Source organism: Eriocheir sinensis, chromosome 36 (genome assembly GCF_024679095.1).
Source record: "Eriocheir sinensis breed Jianghai 21 chromosome 36, ASM2467909v1, whole genome shotgun sequence".
NCBI classification, from domain to species: Eukaryota; Metazoa; Arthropoda; class Malacostraca; order Decapoda; family Varunidae; genus Eriocheir; species Eriocheir sinensis.
Genome location: NC_066544.1, coordinates 6145024 through 6167878, shown reverse-complemented (window position 1 = coordinate 6167878; position 22855 = coordinate 6145024). Strand labels below are relative to the sequence as shown.

General features: G+C 45.6%; 1 protein-coding gene across 5 annotated transcripts in view; it reads left to right on the top strand.

Moving 5' to 3' along the window:
- The window catches only part of LOC127007650 (uncharacterized), a 294914-nt gene that overhangs the window by 53844 nt on the left and 218215 nt on the right, over window positions 1-22855 (top strand). For all 5 annotated transcript variants that reach the window (XM_050878846.1, XM_050878850.1, XM_050878849.1 and 2 more), the window contains exon 2: window positions 5861-6597. The gene's annotated coding sequence lies outside the window, so the exon portion shown is untranslated. The remainder of the gene's footprint in view (window positions 1-5860; window positions 6598-22855) is intronic.

The following is a 22855-nucleotide window of genomic DNA, read 5'->3' as shown; positions in this document are numbered from 1 at the left end:
GGGGGGGGGGAGTGGAGGGAGGGGGGGCGTTTTACCTACCATATGTGTTGCTGAAGGAGATGTGTTACAGTGGTGGAGATGGTGGTGGCAGTGGAGTAGATGGGAGGAGTAATTTATGGTGGAGGGGTGGTGGTGGTAGGTGGGCAGAGGACAGGAAGAATTCATAACGGAGGGGTGTTAGTGTTAGGGTGGTGGTAGTGGGGTAGATGGGAGGAAAAAAATGATGGAGGGGTGTTATTGGTACTGGTGACGATGGAGTAGAGGGAAAGAAGAATTGGTGGTGAAGGGGGTGATAGTGATGGTGGTGGTGATGGTGGAGTAGAGGGGATGAAGAATTACCGGTGGAAGTGTGTTAGTAGTGGTAATGGGGGTGGTGTTGATAGCGGTGCAGAGAGAAGGAATTGTTGTTGGGCGTTAGTGGTGGTGGTGGAGTAGGGGGGAGGAGGAACTGTCTGAATGTAGTGGGTAGGGCGTATTGGTGGAGGGATGCTAGTGGTGGTGGGGGGGGGGGGTGACAGAGTGAAGGGGAAAGGACTGGTAAGGCTTTGGTGTAATGGTTGGTGCAAGGGTGGGGTAATTTATCTGTGTGCTGGTGGGTTGTTGATGGTGGTGGTGATAATTGAAGTGGGAGAAGTAGTAAAGCGGTGGTGTAGTGGGTGATACAGAAGGGGGGGGGGGGTTCTATGTCCGTTGTAGTTGTAAAGGAAGTGGTGGGGGTGGAGAGGAAGAATCGCAAGCTCTCCCTTTTTTTTTGTTTTTTTTTACAACAAAGGAGACAGCTCAAGGGCACACAAAAAAAGGAAACAATAATAAAAAAAGCCCGCTACATACTTACTATACTATTTTTTTAGCAAACGCCTCGTATTACCAACTCAAAAACCAACAGTAGCTTCTAAATCATTACTCATCTTCCTTAAATTCCACATCATCCACTTTTTTTTTTCTATCTAGGAGGAAGAATCGCAAGCACTCCCTTAATATACTATACTATTTTTTTAGCAAACGCCTCGTATTACCAACTCAAAAACCAACAGTAGCTTCAGAATCATTACTCATCTTCATTAAATTCCACATCATCCACTTTTTTTCTATCTAGGACGATACTAACGGGGACATTAAAGTATTGGACGATCCATTAATACGTAGGAGTGGCTCATAGAAAGCTTGTATATAGGGAACGGGGTCTGGGTTATTGATATTGTTGGAACTAACCTTAAGGGAATGGCCAAGGAAGGGAGAGATTGTGATACGAAGGGAATGTTAAAGGAAGGATGAGCTTGTAACATCAGAGGAAATTCAAGGAAGGAAGAGCTTGTACTATGAGTGGGATGTCCAAGGAAGGGAAGGCTTTTAATTTTAGCGACCTCATGGGAATGGCCAAGGAAGGGAGAGATTATAATATTAGGGGAAATTCAAGGAAGGAAGAGCTTGTAATATGAGTGGAATGTCCAAGGAAGGGAAGGCTTTTGATTTTAGCGACCTAAAGGGAATGGCCAAGGAAGGGAGAGCTTGTAGTTTTAGCGACCTCATGGGAATGGCCAAGGAAACGAGAGCTTGTATTTTTTTACGACCCCAAGGGAATGGCCGAGGAAAGGAGAGCTTGTAGTTTTAAAGACCTCAAGGGAATGGCCAAGGAAGAGAGAGCTTGTAGTTTTAGCGACCTCAAGGAAATGGCCAAGGAAAAGAGAGCTTGTAGTTTTAAAGACCTCAAGGGAATGGCCAAGGAAGAGAGAGCTTGTAGTTTTAAAGACCTCAAGGGAATAGCCAAGGAAGAGAGAGCTTGTAGTTTTAAAGACCTCAAGGGAATGGCCAAGGAAGAGAGAGCTTGTAGTTTTAAAGACCTCAAGGGAATGGCCAAGGAAGGGAGAGCTTGTAGTTTTAAAGACCTCAAGGGAATGGCCAAGGAAGGGAGAGCTTGTAGTTTTAAAGACCTCAAGGGAATGGCCAAGGAAGAGAGAGCTTGTAGTTTTAAAGACCTCAAGGGAATGGCCAAGGAAGGGAGAGCTTGTAGTTTTAAAGACCTCAAGGAAATGGCCAAGGAAGGGAGAGCTTGTAGTTTTAAAGACCTCAAGGAAATGGCCAAGGAAGAGAGAGCTTGTATCATAGTTTTAGCGACCTCAACGGAATGGCCAAAGAAGGGAGAGCTTGTTATAATGTTCATAGTCACAGAGGTGGAGTTTTTGTTATGATAGGAGTGGAAGTGGGAGGAGAGTTACAAAAGAGGGAGAGTTAGTAATGGAGGAGAGCTGGACTTGTAATGGGGGGGGATGCTTGTGGTGGAAGGGAAGCTGAAGAGAAGGGGGAGGGGGGGGGGGGGCGGTAATGGTGTGTGGTGGAGGGGGAGGTATGGGAAGGGAAGATCAATACTGGTGGAGGGTGTGTGATGGTGGAGATGGAGGTGGATGGAAGGTGGATTATTTGGTGTGGTAGGAGACCCTGGGCCTGAGTTTGTGAAGGAGGAGGAGGAGGAGGAGGAGGAGGAGGAGGAGGAGGAGGGGGAGGTGAGATAGATTGATTCACCCTTCCAATTTCTCTCTCTCTCTCTCTCTCTCTCTCTCTCTCTCTCACACTCAACAAACCCTATTATGAAAGGCTGTTATCTCTTTGCATATTCTGGAGAGTTATAAAAATACACACACGCCTCATGAATGTTAAGGGATACAAATTCCTTATGATCGATAACAACAGAGCGAAAGAAAATAATAATGGCGCAAAAATTAAGGTGTAAAGAAATAAATTCAGCCTTCCATTTTTTTTCTTCACCAAGGTTGTTCTGCGGTAATGGAATAAGCTTCCGCCTTCAGTGACTCAGTGCAGCACGAGTGAATAATAAGAAAAAAAAAAGTCTACCAATCTCTGTGAGGTCGGGACATCTATGTAAATCTATGTCTATTTTGTTCCCTGGTCGTAGTTGTCTTCTTTGTTTGCTTCCTTTTCCTCGTCCAGTTCGTCTTTTCCTCCTTCTCCACCGTCCTTGTTTTCGTTGCCGCCAGTCTTCTCCTTCCCTTTCTTCTCTTTTTATTCTATTTTTAGTAAGTTCGTGTCAGTACTGTGATTACGTAATGGGAGGAAGCGGAGGAGGAGGAGGAGGAGGAGGAGCAGCAGCAGCTGAAGAGAGTGGCGCAGAAGTGGAAGACGTATGAAGATGAGATGATGGAGGAGGAGGAGCAGGAGGAGGAGGAGCAGGAGGAGGAAGAGGAGGAGGAGGAGGAGGGAAGTCATTAAAACGGTAGTTCACGCGTACTACCAACACTTTTCTTCCTTGCGTCTTCCTTTCCCTCCTCCTCTTCTTCCTCCTCCTCCTCCTCCTCCTCCTCCTGGTCTCCGTTCCAGTTGTAAGCTGTCGTGTGGCCTTTTGGGGCTGTCCGGAGAAACCCTTGACCTCCTCCTCCTCCTCCTCCTCGTCCTTCCTTTCCTTTTCCTTCATCATTTTCATCGTGTTTTTCAAGCTATATTTTCTTAAAAAAATTTTTTTGGTCTTTCTTTTTCCATGACTTTTGACTTCCTCTTCCTCCTCCTCTCCTCCTCCTCCTCCTCCTCCTTATTATCATCATTTGAATTCAACTTTTATTTCCCTTCCATTTACTTTTTTTCTTTCCTTCTTCTTCTTCTTCTTCTTCTTCTTCTTCTTCTTCTTCTTCTTCTTCCTTGTCTTTTTTCTTCCTCTTCTCTTCCCTCATATTCTTATTTTTGGCTTTTCTTGTCAATATGTCAATACTGGTAGTAATAACGTTAATAATAATAATAATAATAATAATAATAATAATAATAATAATAATAATAATAATAATATTAATAATAATAATAATAAAGAATCCCCGAAGGCTGCAGCATTGAAGGAAAAAGAGAGAAAAAGAAAAAAAAAAGTTTCTTAACCCCAAACCCTCTGGCTCCTTGGAGAGAGAGAGAGAGAGAGAGAGAGAGAGAGAGAGAGAGAGAGAGAGAGAGAGAGAGAGAGAGAGAGAGAGAGAGAGAGAGAGAGAGAGAGTCCTCGGCCAGGTAGCTACAGAAATAATGGATTACTGATGATAGGAGGGAAGGGAAGGGAAGTGGAAGGAAATGGATTGGGAAATGGGTGGGTAGGATTAAGTGGAGGAAAGGGGAAAGGGGAAAGAGGAAGTGGAGGAGGAGGAGGAGGAAAATAGGGATGTGGATATACTGAAATGGATAAAAAGACAGCATTGTGAGTATTAAGGATATGGGTGAATGTGGATGTGAAATGTGGATGAATGTTTATGGGTATGTTAAGTAAAGTGGAAGAGGAATTATTAATACTCGAGAAAGAAACTGAAAAGTGGAAGGAGACCAACGAGGAGTGTGTAATGAAGTGGAATGAAAGAGGGAGGTCGTTGATAGTTGGATAGTTGTAAGTGGATGAGAGAGGTGGATGGAGCTGGCTAGATGGAATAATGGGAATACAGAAAGGTGGATAGGGTGGATAGATGGTGGAATGCTGGTAACTGGAGTGATTTTGATAGGATGAAACATGAGGGATAAACGAAAGTGGATAGTTGGAAAAAAGTGGATAGGTGGAAAAAGTGGATAGGAGAAAAAAGTGGAAAGGTGGAAAAAGTGGATAGGTGGAAAAAGTGGATAGGTTGAAAAAAGTGGATAGGTGGAAAAAAGTGGATAGGAGAAAAAAGTGGAAAGGTGGAAAATGTGGATAGGTGGAAAATAAGTGGATAGGTGGACAAAAAGTGGATAGGTGGAAAAAAGTGGATAGGAGGAAAAAAGTGGATAGGTGGAAAAAAGTGGATAGGAGGAAAAGTTGATAGGTGGTAAAAAGTGGATAAGTGGATAGATGAATAAAAAAAATGATATGAGGAAAGTTGTGGATGAAAGAACGGGAATAAGCTGGAAAAGATTAATAAATGATGGAAGTTAAAGGAAGTGGATAAGTGGATAGATGGATATAGATATGAGGAAGGATAAGAATGAAAAAAAAGTGAATTGGATGGAAAATATAGACAGATGATGGATGTTAGAAGGAAGTGGATGAAAGAAATAGGATAAGTAGGTAAAGGAGACAGGTGGATGAGGTGGAAGGAAGGAGGTGAACAGGTGGGTAGGTGGATAGAGAGAAAAAAGTGGAGGGAAATGAATGAAGGAAAGTGAAGAGATTGGAAAATTAAAGCTAAATAAAGGTGGATGTTAAAAAGAAGTGGATGAAAGGAAGTGGAAGAGTGGATAAATGGATAAAGATATGAGGAAGGATATGAATAAAGAAAAATGAACAGGATGGAGGAAAACATAGATAAATAGAGGTGGATGATAGAAGGAAGTAGATGAATGAAAGTGGATCAGGTGGAGGAGGTGGATGAAGGGAGATGGAAAGGTGTATAGATGGATAAAGAAAAACATGAGGAGGAATATAAATGAAGGAAAGTGAATAGGATGGAAAAGATAAAAGGTGGATGTTAGAAGGACGTGGATGAAAGAAGGGAATAAGGGTAAAGGAGACAGGTGGATGAAGGGAGGTGGACAGGCGCAGAGGTGGAGCAAGGTGTTTTGTTCCGTGGTCTTGTTTGTGAATCGCTTTAATCCACCTCACCTGGGCGGCGGGTAATCCACACCTTAATCACTCCTCACCTGGCGTGTGTGTGTGTGTGTGTGAGAGAGAGAGAGAGAGAGAGAGAGAGAGAGAGAGAGAGAGAGAGAGAGAGAGAGAGAGAGAGAGAGAGAGAGAGAGAGTTTTGCACCATCACTTAAATAGTATTTAAACTTGAACTATTCGCGGCTCGTAATGACCAAACAAGCAATAGATAGTTACTCTTCCCCCCATCACCCCATCCCCCCATCACACACACACACACACACACACACACCGGAGGGCTTTAACCAATCACTCTTTATCTTTCAGTTTTCCTGTGAGTGAGGGGGAGAGAGGCAGCGCGGAGATAGGGAGGCTGGCAGGCCCTTCCTCCACCACCACTGCCGCCGCCGCGCCACCACCAGCACCACCACGCCACGCCTCCTCCGCCGCCATGCTGGTGCTCCCCACGCCACGCCCTGAACCGCCAGCGCCACGCCCTTGAGAGAGATGGGGAGTGCGCGGGAGTGAGAGTGGAGTGCGAGTGAGGACATGAGGGAGAGTTAGGCGTCCAGGGCATCGCGGTGAAGCTCCTCTCACGCGCCGCCCGCCTTGCTGGAGCCGTGCGGGGGGGCGCGGGCACCCCTCCTCCACCCCTCCACCCTCTCCACCACGTGACCCCCGGTAGTGTGGTTAGCGCGGGACAGGCCAACACAGACCCCGCCGCGAACCCTTGTCACTTTCGCTTCCTACCCCGAAAAGTGTGTGCTACCTACCCACTCGCCCGCCAGCACCGCCACGCCGCGCCGCCCGTGTGTGTGTGCGTGTGTGTACGTGTGCGTCGGCGTGTGTACAGTGCCCCAGTGACCCCGTGTCTGTGCTGGGGACGCCGTGTATGGTGGTGTTGTGGTGTCGGTGATTAAGTCGTTCTGTCGTTTTCTCCACCCTCTCGGATACACGACTATAAAGGAAGTGGAAGAGGTGTGTGTGCGTGTGTGCGTGTGTGTGTGTCCGCGTGTTGGCTGGTTCACTACACCCACGACACACCTGTACGACCACAACGCCAGGTGAGTAGCAAGTCCTTTCTACCTGGTTGGCGTGTTCCCCACCTGGCCTATCCATGTACTACCGTCGATGTATTGACCTTCTACCCGGCTATCTATCTACCTGTGTGTCTTGTTTATGTGCATACCTGAGTGGCGAAGTTCTGAACTGTGTGCGAGTGAAGGGAAGTGAAGGGAAGTGAAGGGCAGTGAAGAGGATTGAAGTGGATGAAGATGATGGGAGGAAATGATGCGAATTAACTGGAAAGGGAATGAAGAAAGTGATAGGATGCGGAAGAGAAATGAAGAGGCGAGAAGAGAAGCGAAGGAAGAATGAAAAGAACTGAAAGAAAGTGGAGGAAAGTGAGAATATTGAAAGGAAAATGAAGGGGAGCATGAGTGAAGGGAATGAAGGGGAATGAAAAACAGTGAAGGGAAACGAAAGGGGAATGAATGGGAGTGTAATGAAGTGAAGGGAATGAAGGGTGGGGATGAAGGACAGTGAAGAAAATGCAAAAGGGGAGTGAAGTGAAGTGATAGGGACATAAAGGGAAGTGAAGGGGAGGAGAAAGGGAGTGAAGTGTAGGAATGTGTAAGAGATTAAGGAGTAATAAAGTGGAGTGAAGGGAAACGGAAAGATAATGAAGGGAATTGAAGGGAAGTGGATGGGAGTGAAGGGCAAAGAAGTGAAATATAGAGAAAATGAAGGGAAGGGAAGGGAAGTGAAGGGCAACGAAAGGGGGTGAATTGAACCGAAGAGGGAGTGAAGGGAATTAAGGGAAATGGGGTCAAAGGGGAGTGTAGAGGAGTGAAGTTGGATGAAGGGGAATGAAGAGAGGGAAAGAGGATTGAAAAGGAATGAAGGGAAGTTGAGGGGAGCTAGGGAAAATGAAGGGAAGGGAAGGACAATAATTTAAGTGATGGAATAAGCAGGAAAATAGAGAGTGGAGAGAGGGAATGATGGGAATGGAAGGGAATGAAGGGGAAGGTGGGGCATGTAATGTGGGAGGTGATGACGGGTGGGGAAGGATTTTGAGGAATGAAGGGGAATAAAAGGGAGCGAACCGGTATGAAGGGAAGGGAAGGGAAGGGAAATGAAGGGAGGTGAAGGAAAACGAAAGAAGAGTAGAAAGGATTGAAGAAGAATGAAGGGAAGCCAAGGGGAATGAAGGGGAATAAAGGAAAGCGAAAGGAAAGTGATGGGAAGTATAGGGTAGCGAAGGGAAGTGATGGGAAGTATAGGGTAGCGAAGGGAAGTGAAGGGAAGTGATGGGGAATATAGGGTAGCGAAGGGAAGTGTTGGGAAATACAAGGAAGCGAAGGGAAGTGATGGGAAGTATAGGGAAGCGAAAGGGAAGTGAAGGGAAGTGATGGGGAATGCATGGAAGCGAAAGGAGAGAGAAGACAAATAAAGGAAAGCGAAAGGGAAGTGAAAGGAAAGGAAAGGGAAGGGAAAAGGAATGCAGAGAAGTGTAGGGGAGTAGAAGGGAGTGAATATGAATGAAGGGAAGGAAAGGGGAATGAAGAAAATGAAGGTGAAGGAAAGGGGAATGAAGGAAATGAAGGTGAAGGAAAGGGGAATGAAGGAAATGAAGGTGAAGGAAAGGGGAATGAAGGAAATGAAGGTGAAGGAAAGAAGGAAATGAAGGGAAGGAAAGGGGAATGAAGAAAATAAAGGTGAAGGAAAGGGGAATGAAGGAAATGAAGGTGAAGGAAAGGGGAATGAAGGAAATGAAGGTGAAGGAAAGGGGAATGAAGGAAATGAAGGTGAAGGAAAGGGGAATGAAGGAAATGAAGGTGAAGGAAAGGGGAATGAAGAACATGAAGGTGAAGGAAAGGGGAATGAAGGAAATGAAGGTGAAGGAAAGGGAAGAAGAAATGAAGGTGAAGGAAAGGGAAAATGAAGGTGAAGGAAAGGGGAATGAAGAACATGAAGGTGAAGGAAAGGGGAATGAAGGAAATGAAGGTGAAGGAAAGGGGAATGAAGGAAATGAAGGTGAAGGAAAGGGGAATGAAGGAAATGAAGGTGAAGGAAAGGGGAATGAAGGAAATGAAGGTGAAGGAAAGGGGAATGAAGGAAATGAAGGTGAAGGAAAGGGGAATGAAGGAAATGAAGGTGAAGGAAAGGGGAACGAAGGAAATGAAGGTGAAGAATAAGAGACGGAGGAAGTTATGAAATGAAGTTGGTAATTAGCAAGAGAAGTGATTATTCAGTGTCCAGCGTAAGTCTTCCTATTTCCTGGTTACGTGACACCTTTCATCACCTGGGAGAGTTGTCAAAGGCTTTTTAGATGGCAAGCTGATTAGAAGGTCGTAGCATAATAATTCCACTATAAGCATACATTATATTTATCTACAAATCTCAAGTTTTCATATTTTTTTTTAAGTTTGTTTTCATCTCAATCAGTTACCTTCTGTCTCCCTCCGTTTGACCTTTACCGGAACGAGGAAGTGGCGATGCGGTGGAACGGTGGTGATGGGGAGGGTCATTTTTCAGGCGGTGCTTAGCGTAACCTTTCCTCTTTTCCTGGTTAAGTAACACGTGCTGGTGACCTTTGGGGGCTGATTAAGCTTTCACAGGGCTAATTACTGGGAAGGTTATAACTGAATCCGTCAGTGTTTGGATAATGTGTGGTTATAATGAGAGTTTTTGTAGTTAAATTAATGATCGAGCTTCCAAAATAGGCCTCTCCAGTGCTACCCTCTGAGGAGAAGTAAATTTCCTACCCCTCTGCCGGATGTGTGAGGCAAGAGAACGATGAATGATAAGCGCCGTATATAATAATCTGCTTCATTCACAAGTAATGTAGATATAAGTACGTTCAACACCTCTCTTTGTATGGCCCTGCATCTAATCTTTTGTACACTGAAGCCTACGTATGAAAAGGGGTAGAGCTGGGTTTAAGGGAAAGGCTGTAGCGTGATTATATATGCAGTAGAATGACCTCACAGCACGTCAATATCATGCACCTCGAACTCAAGGCCGCAAAGACACTAAGTCACGAACGCCGGGTTGTCAGTACCGGAGAGCGTGTGGGGAGCTTTAAAGGTGCGTGCGAGGGAAGGGGATGACGGGAAATGAAGGGCAGTGAACAGGCGGAAAGGGGAGGAAGATAAATGGGTGAAATGGAGAGAATTAACTGAAGGGGGATGAAGGAAAAGTAAAAGGAAGTGGAAGGGATAGAAAGGGCAGTGAAAGGAAGGAAAATGAAAAAGTGGAAGTGGAGGAAAGTGAGATAAATGAAAGGAAAATGCAGGGCAGTGGACAGGCGAAAAGGGGAGGAAGATAAATGGATGAAATGAAGAGAATTAACTGAAGGGGGATGAATGAAAAGTAAAAGGAAATAGAAGGGATAGAAAGGGCAGTGAAAGGAAGGAAAATGAAAAAGTGGAAGTGGAGGAAAGTGAGATAACTTTTTTTTTTTTTTACAGCAGAGGAGTCAGCTCAAGGGCATAAAAAAGGTAACAAATGTGGAAAAAAGCCCGATACTTAGAGCTGAAAGGAAAATGAAGGGCAGTGAAAGGGAATGAAGGGAATGAAAGTGAAAGGGAATGAAGGGAATGAAGAGATGATGGTCCTTGATGCACTTAGGCCTACTTGTCAATAATCTTTCTCATGTTGTGCATTTGTTTTTGAATTCTCCCAAACTCCCCTTGACTGTAGGAGCTGTTTACTGGCCTGTCATCCCTCCACACTGTTTTGTTCTAGCCCTTGTCGGCGCCGTGATGTCTGAGCAGCCTTGGATCCAGGAGGGTGTGTAGGTGCGATGCATCATTTCATTGCGAATAACTTTACCGCTGCAAACGTGTCCCTGACCCAACGCTGTATTACTTGGTGTAGTCTTTCGTGGGCGTCCAATATGTTTTAAACACAACTTATAGCATTTCTGAGACCGGACGAGACAACAAGAGATGTTTTTCAAGTATTTACATCTATATTACCTTTCAGTGAAGCACATCATCACAAGGCATCTACTCTTAGGGCCAGTCTTACAGTCCAGTCCAGCACGTTTGTAAGCTCCCCAACCAAACACAAAACACGACGAAAATTCCTTGTATAGTGTTTTTTTCACATTTGTTACCTTTTTTTATGCCCTTGAACTGACTCCTCTCCTGTAAAGAAAAAAAAAAAAAACTATACAAGGAATTTTCGTCGTGTTTTGTGTTTGGTTGGGGAGCTTACAAACGTGCTGGACTGGACTGTAAGACTGGCCCTTAGACTGTATGGCTGGTATTACAAGACACTTTCGCTTCTCACATCAGCTATTTCTAAAGGTCAAAGTGGGGATCAATCAGGCTCTAATGAGTGTTTTTTAGGTTCAGGGTACAGAGGAAGGGTCAAACTACCACCAGGGTCATAAAACAACCCCTGGAAATGCCCACAACTCCTACGAAAGCCTTATCAATTATGTGTTCTTAGGCGGGGATATATCTTTTAATACGACCCTATATATTTTGAAATTACTATCGCGTCATGTGACTCTTACCTCATACCTTCTGGCAGAGCTGCAGGATATTCACTATAGCAACGGGACTCCACAAGGCACTGCAGGAGGAACATTTCTATCGCCAAAGCTGTGGAAAGTCTGCCAGTGTGTGTCTATCTACATATTTCTTTCCCCTCAGTTTTTATCGATAACGAGAAAGTGATGTGGGGGATTAAGTAGGATAATGTGGATGGGGTCTTCAGCTTTCATCATGGATTTGTTTCTCTCTCCGTGCTCTCCGGATGAGGAAATAGGTACCTTAATCCATACCTCTGTCCACTGTTTTATTTCTCTATAATTCCACCCTTATTATTAGTGGGGCCAACCCTCGGTAATATTGGGGAGGTGTGGCGTTGGGAATTAAGGAGCAGGAGAATGTGAATGAGGAAACAGGTACCTTAATCCATACCTCTGTCCATTGTTTTATTTCTCTATAACTCCACCCGTATTATTAGTGGGGCCAATCTTCAGTAATATTAGGCAGGTGTGGCGTGTGGAATTAAGGAACCGGAGAATGTGGATGAGGGAATATCGTACCTTAGTCCATACCTCTTTCCATTGTTTCATTTCTCTATAATTCCACCCTTATTATTAGTGGGGCCAACCCTCGGTAATATTGGGGAGGTGTGGCGTAGGGAATTAGCAGTAGGAGAATGTGGGTGAGGAGATACCTTAATCCATACATCTGTCCATTATTTTATTTCTCTATAACTCCACCCTTATTATTAGTGGGGCCAATCTTCAGTAATATTAGGCAGGTGTGGCGTGTGGAATTAAGGAACCGGAGAATGTGGATGAGAAATGCCTTGTCCCATACCTCTTTCCATTGTTTCATTTCTCTATAATTCCACCCTTATTATTAGTGGGGCCAACCCTCGGTAATATTGGGGAGGTGTGGCGTAGGGAATTAAGCTGTAGGAGAATGTGGGTGAGGAAATGCCTTGTCCCATACCTCTTTCCATTATTTTATTTCTCTATAACTCCACCCTTATTATTAGTGGGGCCAATCCTCGGTAATATTGGGGAGGTGTGGCGTAGGGAATTAGCAGTAGGAGAATGTGGATGAGGAAATGCCTTGTCCCATACCTTTGCCCATAGGTTTGTTTCTCTTTCCGTGTATGTACTTCCGCCTGTGTTGTGTAGTGGTCCCTCTCCCTGGTAAGACTGGGAGGTGTGGTGAAGGAAACTAGTCGGCGAATGTGGGTGAGGAAATACCTGTCTGTTCTGTCTATCTTTTTCCTCCGTTTTTTCTCCTCCTTTCTCTCTTCCTTCCCTATTCTTCACTCACCTTCCCCGCTTCCATTTCTCCCTTCCTTTATTTCTCTCCCTTTTCCTCACTTTCCCCTTTTTTCAGCCTTCCCCGCTTCCATTTTCTCCCTTTATTATTTTCTCTCCCATTTCCCCACTTTTCCCTCTTTTTTTTCAACCTTCCCCGCTACCATTTTCTCCCTTCCTTTATTTCTCTCCCTTTTCCTCACTTTCCCCTTTTTTTCAGCCTTCCCCGCTTCCATTTTTTCCCTTCCTTTATTTTCTCTCCCTTCTCCCCACTTTTCCCTTTTTCTCTACCTTCCCCGCTTCCATTTTCTTTCTTCCTTTATTTTCTCTCCCTTCTCCCCACTTTTTCTCTTTATCTCCACCTTCCCCCTACCATTTTCTCCCTTCTTTTATTTTCTCTCCCTTCTCCCCACTTTTCCCTCTTTTTCTCCATCTTCCCCGCTACCATTTTCTCCCTTCTTTTATTTTCTCTCCCTTGTCCCCACTTTTCCCTCTTTTTTTCAACCTTCCATGCTTCCATTTTCTCCCTTCCTTTATTTTCTCTCCCTTCTCCCCACTTTTCCCTCTCTTTCTCCCTTTCCTCTTCCATATTTCCTTCCACTTCCTTCTCCCATCCCTATACGAATCACATCCTTATCACAGACCCCCTACCACTCGCTCCCTTCCTCCTTCCACCTGTCCTTCCCTTTATCTGTTCACCTGAGTAGTAGCACCTCCATATACCCTCGGCAGGTGTGATGGAGGGGAGGGGGGGGGCAGGAGGGGCGGATTAACAGGTGAAGTGGAGGGCAAGGCGTTAATTATACCTGCCTATCCGTCCATTTACCTGTCGAATAGTTAATCGTTTTAGTTTGCCCTTGAGCCGTCTCCTTTACTGTAAACAAAAGGTAATATTGAGGATGTTATTTTTTTACATATTTCCCATTAACTTATTTTCCTCCCTTTTTTTTTCCCCTCACCTCCCTCGTTCTGCTTTCTCCTTTCTCCTTTCTCTTGACCTTTCTCGTTCTACTTTTTTCCCCCTTTCCAATTTTTTCCTCCTTGTTTCCTTCCACCTTTTCGTCCTACTTAGATCCTCCGTTCTCGTTTTCCCTTCCCCTTTCCCTTCCCTCCACCTTCCTTGTCCTACTTATATCTCCCTTTCCTATTTTTTCCTCCCTTTTCCCTTCCCTCCACCTTCCTCACCCTATTCATATCCCCCTTTCCTATTTTTTCCTCCCTTTTCCCTTCCCTCCACCTTCCTCACCCTACTCATATCCCCCTTTCCTACTTTTCCCTCCCTTTTCCCTTCCCTCCACCTTCCTCATCCTCGTCCCTTTCTCATTTTTCCCTCCCCTTTCCCTTCCCTTCACCTTCCTCGTCCTCGTCCCTTTCCCATTTTCCCTCCCTTTTCCCTTCCCTTCACCTTCCTCATCCTCGTCCCTTTCTCATTTTTCCCTCCATTTTCCCTTTCCTTCACTTTCCTCGACCTACTTATTTCCCCCTTTCCCATTTTCCCTTCACTTTTTCCTTTCCCTTCGCCTTCCTATTCCTGCTTTCCTTCCATATCACCTCACCGTCATCTTATCCCCCACCGTTGACCTCCTCCTCTTCCTTCTTCGGCTAATTACAGGTTGATTGAGGGCAGGTAGCTTAATTAATGAGTAATGTCGGAAGAAGGAGGGTTATTTACCTTCATATTTACCTGCCGTGCCATATCCTGGGAACTGGTATATATATCTTACTCCGTTTATGTTAGCTTCGTATATAAGCCCCTCCCCCTTCACCAGTAAGTGCTTGTCATTGGTCAGTCCTAGAGCAAGCCACGCCCCCTCTCCATCTCAGACTGTATGTGATTGATGCATGTTTTGAGAGGTTGAATCTTATTGGTGGGTTCGTTGCGAAGTTAATGAGACCAGAATTGTGTCTTCCTTCCTCCCTCGGTGACTGTCATTAGAGAGGGAAGGGAGGTAGAAAGGGGGTTGACAGGGAGGAGAAAGGGGGGAAGAGGGGAATGAGGGGGGGGGGGATTATTTGTATGTTATTTTTTTCCTATGAGTTGTCGGTTGTTTTGTTTGCATGTATCCTCCCTTCTTTTTCTTCCTTTCCTTCTCTATCCTTCTTTCATCCCTGTTTTCCTTTTCTCTCTTCCTCTTACTTCTCTTGCCATCCTCCTACCCTTTATCATCCCTTTCTTTTTTTCTTCTTTTCCTTCCCTATCCTTCTTTCATCACTTTCCTTTTTCTTTCTTCCTCTTACTTCTCTTGCCCCCCTCCTACCCTTATTCATCCCTTTCTCTTTTTCTTCTTTTCCTTCCCTATCCTTCTTTCATCCCTGTTTCCTTTTTCTTTCTTCCTCTTACTTCTCTTTCCCCCCTCCTACCCTATTTCCTCCCTTTCTATCTTCCTGTCCTCTTCCATATATCCCTCCTTCCCTTTTCCATCACTATTCCACTCCCATCCTTCTCTTTCCCTGTTTCACTTCCTCCCTTCCTCCATCCACCTATCCTTCCATTTTCCTCTCCCTTTCCTATCCTTATCCTAATCTCCTATCTCTTCCTTCCCCATCCCATAACTATCTCACTTCCATCCTTCCTTTGTTCCCCCTTTCCACACTCCGCCTTTCCCTACTTCCTCACCCATTCCTTCCCTCTCCACTCACCTGTTTCCCCTTCCACCCATTCCCTATCCCTTTACGCAGCCTTTTCCCCTCCCCACCCACACCCTCCCTTTTCCATTCACTTCCCCCTTCCACCCATTTCCTCTCCATTATTCTCCCTCCATGCAGTCTTTTCCTCATCCACCCCTTCCCTCCCCATCCACATATTTCCTCCTCCTTCCACCCACTTTTCCTCTCATTCCCCCATTCCTTTCCCATTCCACCCATTCCTTTCCCGTTCCACCCATTCCTCCCTCAGTCCATCCACTTCCTTGGCATGTATGAGGAAGCGGAGTAGTGCAAGGATGAAGATGAGGGTGATAATGGAAGTGGAGGGAGAATAATGATAAGTTGAAGGGGAGAGAGGAGGGAGGGAGAGAGGGAGAGAGGGAAAGAGGAGAGAGGGAGTGGAAAAGGGAGGGAAGAGGAAGAGGGAAAGAAGAGAGGAAAAGGAAAAAAAGAAAAGAGTAGAGAAGAAGAGGGAGGGAAGAAGGAGAAGAGAGGAAGAGGAAGAAGAGAGGAAGAAGAGAGGAAGAAGAGAAGAGGAAGAGAGAGAGAGAGAGAGAGAGAGAGAGAGAGAGAGAGAGAGAGAGAGAGAGAGAGAGAGAGAGAGAGAGAGAGAGAGAGAGAGAGAGAGAGAGAAGAAGAAGAAGAAGAGGGAGAGGATTGCCCATCTATCAACTGGTGTCGTTTTTTTCAACCATCCATCAATTGAGAGGGGGGGGGGGAGGGGTGAAGATAGGGTGAGAAAAATTGAAAGATATTGGAAGATAGTGAAGACCTTTGGAGCTCCTTGTGATGATGGGGCGATGATGATGATGATGGTGATGATAATGGTGGTGTTCATGATATAGGTGGTGATGATGTTATGATGGTGATGATGATGAAGATGATGGTGATGATAGTGTTAATTTTAGTCCTCCCATCTCCCCTCCCCCAATTCCCCATCCCCTTCATCTTCCCTCATCCCCTTCCCTTCCCTCATCCCCTTCCCTTCCCTCTTCCTCACCACCTTTCCCATTTTCCTTCCATTTTCCTTCACCATCCTCTTTCCTCCTCCTCCTCTTCCTCCTCTTCCTCCGTCCCTCATCCTCTTTTTCTCGCTCTTCTTCCTCTCCTTTTCCTCCTCCTCCTCTTCCTCTTCTTCCTTCCCTCCTCCTCGTTTTCCCGCTCTTCTTCGTCTCCTCCTCCTCCTCCTCCTCCCCCCTTCCACGCTGTAGCAAACCTCACACAACGTATAAATCCTTAGTTTCGAGGCAAGGCATTAAAGAGAACGGCAACAGAAAAGAAAGAAAACGGGACGCGCTCCTCCTCTCTTATCCCCTTTTCATCGGGGGGACGCGTGCAAAAAACGAAATGAAAAGAGAAAACTGCAAAAAAAAAGAAAAAATAAGGCACGCTTTCTCTTGCAATCAGCAGGAGGGGGAACTCTTGAAAAATAGAGGAAAAAAAGGAAATCTAAGAAAACAGATTCTCTCTCTCTCTCTCTCTCTCTCTCTCTCTCTCTCTCTCTCTCTCTCTCTCTCTCTCTCTCTCTCTCTCTCTCTCTCTCTCTCAACCAGATGAAGAACGTGAAAAAAACAAAGGCATATATATAAGTGAATTGATAACCATGCATATAAATAAATAAAACGCAATAAATAAACAATAGAAAGTGTAATAATAAAAGGAAATAAATATACACGGAGTAAATAAGACGCAATATACAACGGCAGGTATGAAAAAAATATATATAAATAGGCCTACATAAAAGATTAAAATAAAGTGTGACTAAAAGCGCACAGCAATAAAAAAAATGTAGAGGAGATTAAGAGTAGAAATAGAGTAGCGTGGAATAGAAATAAAGAGTGGATTAGAAGTAAGAGTAGTGTATGGATCAAGATTAGTGCAGAGAAGAGTATAGGATCAGAGTAGAGTAGATGAATGTGGGGTCTATTGGTGGGAGTAGAGTAGGAGAAGGGTAAGAGTAGATTAGAGTAGATTAAAATGCTGTGAGTGAAGCCGTTCAACAATAATTAACTAGAGTGAGAGTGAGCTACAGTGGATTAAAATTATATAGACGAGGAAATGAGTGATTGAGTAAGGGTGAGTAAGAGGAAGAAAGAGAGTAGCAGTAGAGTAAGAGTGAATAAGAGTGAGTGGATAAGAGGAAGAGTGAGTAAGTGAATGAGAAAGATTAAGTGTAAGAGTTAGTGGGTAAGAGGAAGAGAATTAGTAGGTTAGTGAGTAAGAGAAGGAGTGAGTAAGCGAATGAGTAAGAGTGAGTAAGTGTGAGTAGAGTGAATGAGTGAGTGAAAAAATACAATCAATATATAAAGTTCAAGTTAAATAAGAATGCAGTGAAATATTAAGTAAGAGAGAGAGAGAGTAATTCGAACAGAGTGTCGAGTGTTGGAAATTCCTGCTTCGGAGCCTCGAGAGACGAAGCTTCAGTGTAAAGATTCACTGTTTTGTCCCGACCTGAACCCTGTTTGAAGCCGACGCCGGGAGAGGTGACTGACCTGCCCCTCTCTCTCTCTCTCTCTCTCTCTCTCTCTATTCTTTCTCCTCTTCTCTCTCCTCTCCCTCTTCTTCTTTTCTCCTTTCCCTCTCCTCCTTTCTTCTCTTCTTCTCTTCCTTCTCACCTCCATCCTCACCTTTTCCTCCACTGCCTCTCCTCCTTCCTTCTCTCCTTCTCTTCCTTCTTCTCTTCTTCCCTTTCTTCTCACCTCCCTTTTCAGCCTTTCCTTCATTCCTTAGGGAGAGTGATTGTAAGGAAAGCAGTGAGGGAGAGGGAGAGGGAGGGGGAGGGAGGGATGGGAGAGAGGGAGGGAATGGAAGAGAGTAACATGGTCGGGAGAGAAGGGTCATGGAGAGAGAGAGAGAGAGAGAGAGAGAGAGAGAGAGAGAGAGAGAGAGAGAGAGAGAGACTACACGAGTATGGAACCTATTGATCAGCGTCTGTCCTCCTGACACACATATCCTCTCTCTCTCTCTCTCTCTCTCTGATGTTCCTCGTCCTTTCATCTCATATTTATGGACTTTTGTCTTTGATTATTTTTTTGCCATGTTTTTAATTTATTTTTTAATTTCTTTTTTTTATATTTTCTTTTTGCATCCATGTTCACAAAGCCCCGAAGGATGCGCCGAGAGAGAGAGAGAGAGAGAGAGAGAGAGAGAGAGAGAGAGAGAGAGAGAGAGAGAGAGAGAGAGAGAGTGGGGGGGGGGTGCGACCTTTCTCTCTTTTCTCAGTATCTTTTCTCTTTATTTCTACGTTCTCTCTTTTCTTCCTCCCTCCCTCCCTCCCTTCCTTCCTTCCTTCCTTCCTTCCTTCTTTCCTTCTTTCCTTCCTATTTACCTACCTACCTACCTACCTTCCTGCCTATCTACCTACTTACCTATAAACCTACCTACCTATCTACCTATTCCTGTTTTTTTTCCCTACCTAACCTTGTTTTCCTCTTACCTTCCCCCCTTTCCTTTCTCTCTTCCTCTTCCTTCTCTTCCTTTCTTTGCTTCCTCCTGACTCCGGCCCATCCCAACTCTCTTAAAGGTGATTCCTCCACTCTCTCTCTCTCTCTCTCTCTCTCTCTCTCTCTCCAAGCACCGTCTCCTCCAGCTTCTCCTCCACCACCACCACAACCACTCCTCCTCCTCCTCCTTCTCCTCCTCCTCCCATCATTACTTCTCCACCCCACTCTCTCTCTCTCTCTCTCTCTCTCTCTCTCCTCTCTCTCTCTCTCTCTCTCTCCTCCCTCCATCTCTTCTATCTTTCCTCCTATCTTCCTCCCATTTATCCACCTGCATAAAAAATCCACTCCTGCCTAGTAGTAGTAGTAGTAGTAGCAGTAGTAGCAGTAGTAGTAGTAGTAGTAGTAGTAGTAGTAGTAGTAGTAGTAGCGGTATTATTAGGTTGCAACATCTTAGTGTGTGCCGTGGGGAATCAGATCGCCGGTTTTCGTACATTTCCCCAAAGGTTGTTAAATTAACTGTCTACTTTTACTAATTATTTGACTAATATTCTGTAATGTATGCAATGCTTTACTTGTAGTAGTTTCTGTATTAGTTGTTAATCATCCCCACACGTTTAATTTTTGTATTTCTCACTTGATGTTAATTAAGTAATGGATTGACGCCTCTGTGCACAATAAATTAAAAAAATCTCTCTCTCTCTCTCTCTCTCTCTCTCTCTCTCTCTCTCTCTCTCTCTCTCTCTCTCTCTCTCTCTCTCTCTCTCTCTCTCTCTCTCTCTCTCTCTCTCTCTCTCTCTCTCTCTCTTTCTCCTTCTCTTTCTGTTGCTGCCTGCCTGCCTACCTCTCTGTCTTATCTGTTGGTCTGTCTATCTGTACATCGGCCTCTCTCTTTGCAGCTGCCTGTTTGTGTGTATCTGTGTGTGTGTGTCTGTCTGTGTGTGTGTCTCTCTCTCTCTCTCTCTCTCTCTCTCTCTCTCTCTCTCTCTCTCTCTCTCTCTCTCTCTCTCTCTCTCTCTCTCTCTCTCTCTCTCTCTCTCTCTCCTACCCGTGTTGCGTCGAGGTACGTACGTTATCACATGCAAGTTTTATGCGTTATTTATCTATTTGTGTCACTTCTGGTATTATTATTATTATTATTATTATTATTATTATTATTATTATTATTATTGTTGTTGTCGTCGTTGTTTGTGATGCTCCTCCTCTCCTTTGCTACCACCGAGTCTTTGGCACACTTGTTGCACGCACACGCACACACACACACACACACACACACACACACACACACACACACACAGCCTAAGCTACACCTGCATCTCTCTGTAGTACTTACCTTGCCTTGCCTCACCTGCCCACATTTCCACAGGTGCGCGGGAACCCATTAACCAACACCCCTTTTAAAACACCTCACCCACGCCATTACCTTGACTCATTAACGCTCATTAGGGCTCACGCCTACACCTACACATACACCTACAGTTACACCTGTGCACTAAGACAAGTAGGGTATGTTTGGCTGCTTTTTTCTTTTTACAGTAGAGGAAACAGTTAGAAGGGAAAAAGAGTAACAAAAATAAGTCCTAGAAAAAGAGGAAAGGAGGAGGAGGATGAAAAGAGGAGAGGAGGTATGGGATGAAAAAGGACAGGACGAGGAGGATGAAAAAAAGAAGAGGAGGAGGAGGAGGAGGAGGAGGAGGAGGAAGGTAAAAATAGGTCAGGAGGGAGAGGAAGGAAAGAGGACAGGGGGATTGCCAGTAGAGCGTGGTTAGGTTAGGTTAGGTGAGGATAGGTTAGGCTAGGTTAGGTTAGGTTAGGTTCGGTTAGGTTAGGTAAGGTTAGGTTAGGTTAGGTTAGGTTAGGTTCGGTTAGGTTAGGTAAGGTTAGGTTAGGTTAGTTTAGGTTAGGTTAGGTTCGGCTAGGTTAGATTCGGTTAGGTTAGGTTAATTTAGGGATAGGTTAGGTTAGGTTCAGTTAGGTTAGGTTAGGTTAGGTTAGTTTAGGGATAGGTTCGGTTAGGTTAGGTAAGGTTAGATTATGGTAGGAGCTAAGTGTGTATATATGTGTACACTTCCTTAGGTTAGGTGTCTGTATACTCCCATTCCTACGCATCGTTCCACTCCTTTAATACTCACACCACAAAGGAAACTGAGCTGAGGATACAAAAATGAGCCGTTCTAAAACAAATAATAAACAAGTAAATAAATAAGCGTTACTCATTCTTCACTTTGATTCTAGTTTATTTTTATGCCTTAGTTTAGTTTTCCAAGGCTACTAGTGTTTCTTCCCTATCGAGTACTAATTGGAAGTGCCGCGTTCCCATTGGTGAATATTTAAGAGTGGAAGTGTATGCAGGTTGTCTTTGGTGTTGTTGTTGTTGTTGGTGGTGGTGGAGATAGAGATGGTGGAAATGGAGGGGGTTGATATGGCAATTTGGGGTGAGGAAATTATGGTGATGGTGGTGGAGGTAGTAGTGATTGATGGTGATGATGGTATTAAAGGTAGTGGTAGCGGTGGTGGAGGTGGTGGAGGTGGTGGGCGTGCATGAGGCCGGGTTTATGATCATTTAGGTGGAAGAGGTGAGTTGGTGGCGATGGTGAAGGTGGAGGAGGTGGAGGTAATGATCGTATAAGTGTAGGAGGCAATGGTGGTGGTAGCGGTGGTAGTAAAAGTGGTGGAGAAGCTCGTGGTGGAGGAGGAGGTGTGAGGAGAAAATGGGTAGGTTAAGGGGGAAGGAGGGAGTGGAAGGATGGGTAAAAAAAAGGAATGGGTAACGATGTGTAGTGGGGAAGGATAGGTGGAAGAGCTCGTGGTGGAGGAGGAGGAGGAGGAGGTGGAGGAGGTGGTGGTGGTGGTGGAGGTGGGCGGCCTGCTCTAGCATACCTGTGTGGCTGAACTATCGACTTTAAGGATGACGTAAGCAGCGGGAAGCCTTTGTCACTACACAGCATGCTATTGATTGAGGGCCAGCCACACGTTTCCCGGCCTCCCCGCGCCCTCAGTTCTGATTGGACGGCCGGCGCGAGGGGGGCAGGTGGCGTGGAGGGGCCCAGGAGGAAGAGGAGGGAAGAGGAGGGAAGGGGAAGATGGGGGGCAAAGGAGAGTAGGATAAGGAAATGTTGCAAGGTGAATCATGTGTGGGTCCCCTCCTCCTCCTCCTCCTCCTCCTCCTCTTCCTCCATTTCTTCTTCTTCTTCCTCTTCCTCCTCCTCCTCCATTTCTTCCTCTTCCTTGTTACTTTCTTCCTGTTCTGCTATTCCTCGTTTTGTTTTTTCTTCTTCCTCTTCATCCGTTTTCTCATACTACTCCTTTCCTCCACTCTACCTCTCTCCCTCCTCCTCCTCTTTTTTTTTTTCAGCCATATAAACCATCGACCTTGATCCGCCCCCGTCCCCCCCCCGCCCCCCTCATTATCCTCTTCTCTAAGCCTAGGCCTACAACCGCCTACATCCCCTCACCCCCCTCTTAGTCGCTCCCTGCCTCGCCTCTCAATATCCTCTTCTGCTCTCCTTTCCCCCCCCTCCCTCCCCCCTTCCCCTCTCTCTCTCTCTCTCTCTCTCTCTCTCTCTCTCTCTCTCTCTCTCTCTCTCTCTCTCTCTCCCTCTACTTCAAGGTTACGGTCACGCTCCCTACACCTGTTTCTAGCTTAAGGGTGTGACCTGAGAGCTAACGAAAGTGTGTGTGTGTGTGTGTGTGTGTGTGTGTGTGTGTGTGTGTGTGTGTGTGTGTGTGTGTGTGTGTGTGTGTTTGTGGAAGGCGGGACCTGGATGTCATTTATGAGAGGGGGAAAGGGGGGAGTGGGGAATGGTGATGGGGAATGGGTGGAAAAGTAGTGAAATGGGGAGTGATCGTGGAGGGAAGGAAGATAGGATGGATGGGGTGATGTGGAGAAGGTGGATAGAAGGTGGATATTGTATGGGGTGAGAGTAGCGGTGGGGGTATAGTGAGATGGTAGAGTGCGAAGGTGTAGGTGTACCTATATAAGTGTGTGTAAGGGTGAGAGTATTAGTGGGGAGGTATAATGAAGGGGTGGAGTGTGGATATACTTATGTAAGGGGGGTGAGGAGGGGGCAATAAGTGGGATGACGTAATCGTGGTGGGCGTAATGATTAGTGTTGAGGGGGGGTATGGGGTAGGGGGAGGAGGGAAGCGGTAGTGGATGGGAGAAGGGATGGGGTTTTTTATTGGGAGGGCTAACGTGGGATTCATTTGTGTGTGCGTGAGGAGTGGGCAAGTGTAGGGAGGAGAGTGGAAGGGGGAGAAAATCGGTAGGTTAGGGGGGAGGGAGGGGGTGGAAGGAGGTGCAGAAAAAGGAATGAGTAACTTTGTGTAGTGGGGAAGGATAGGTGGAAGAGGGAATGGTTAGGTTCGTGAGGGGGGGGGGGGTGGAAAGAAGGGTAAGGGAATGGGAAGGATTGCTAGGGATGGGTGGAAGAG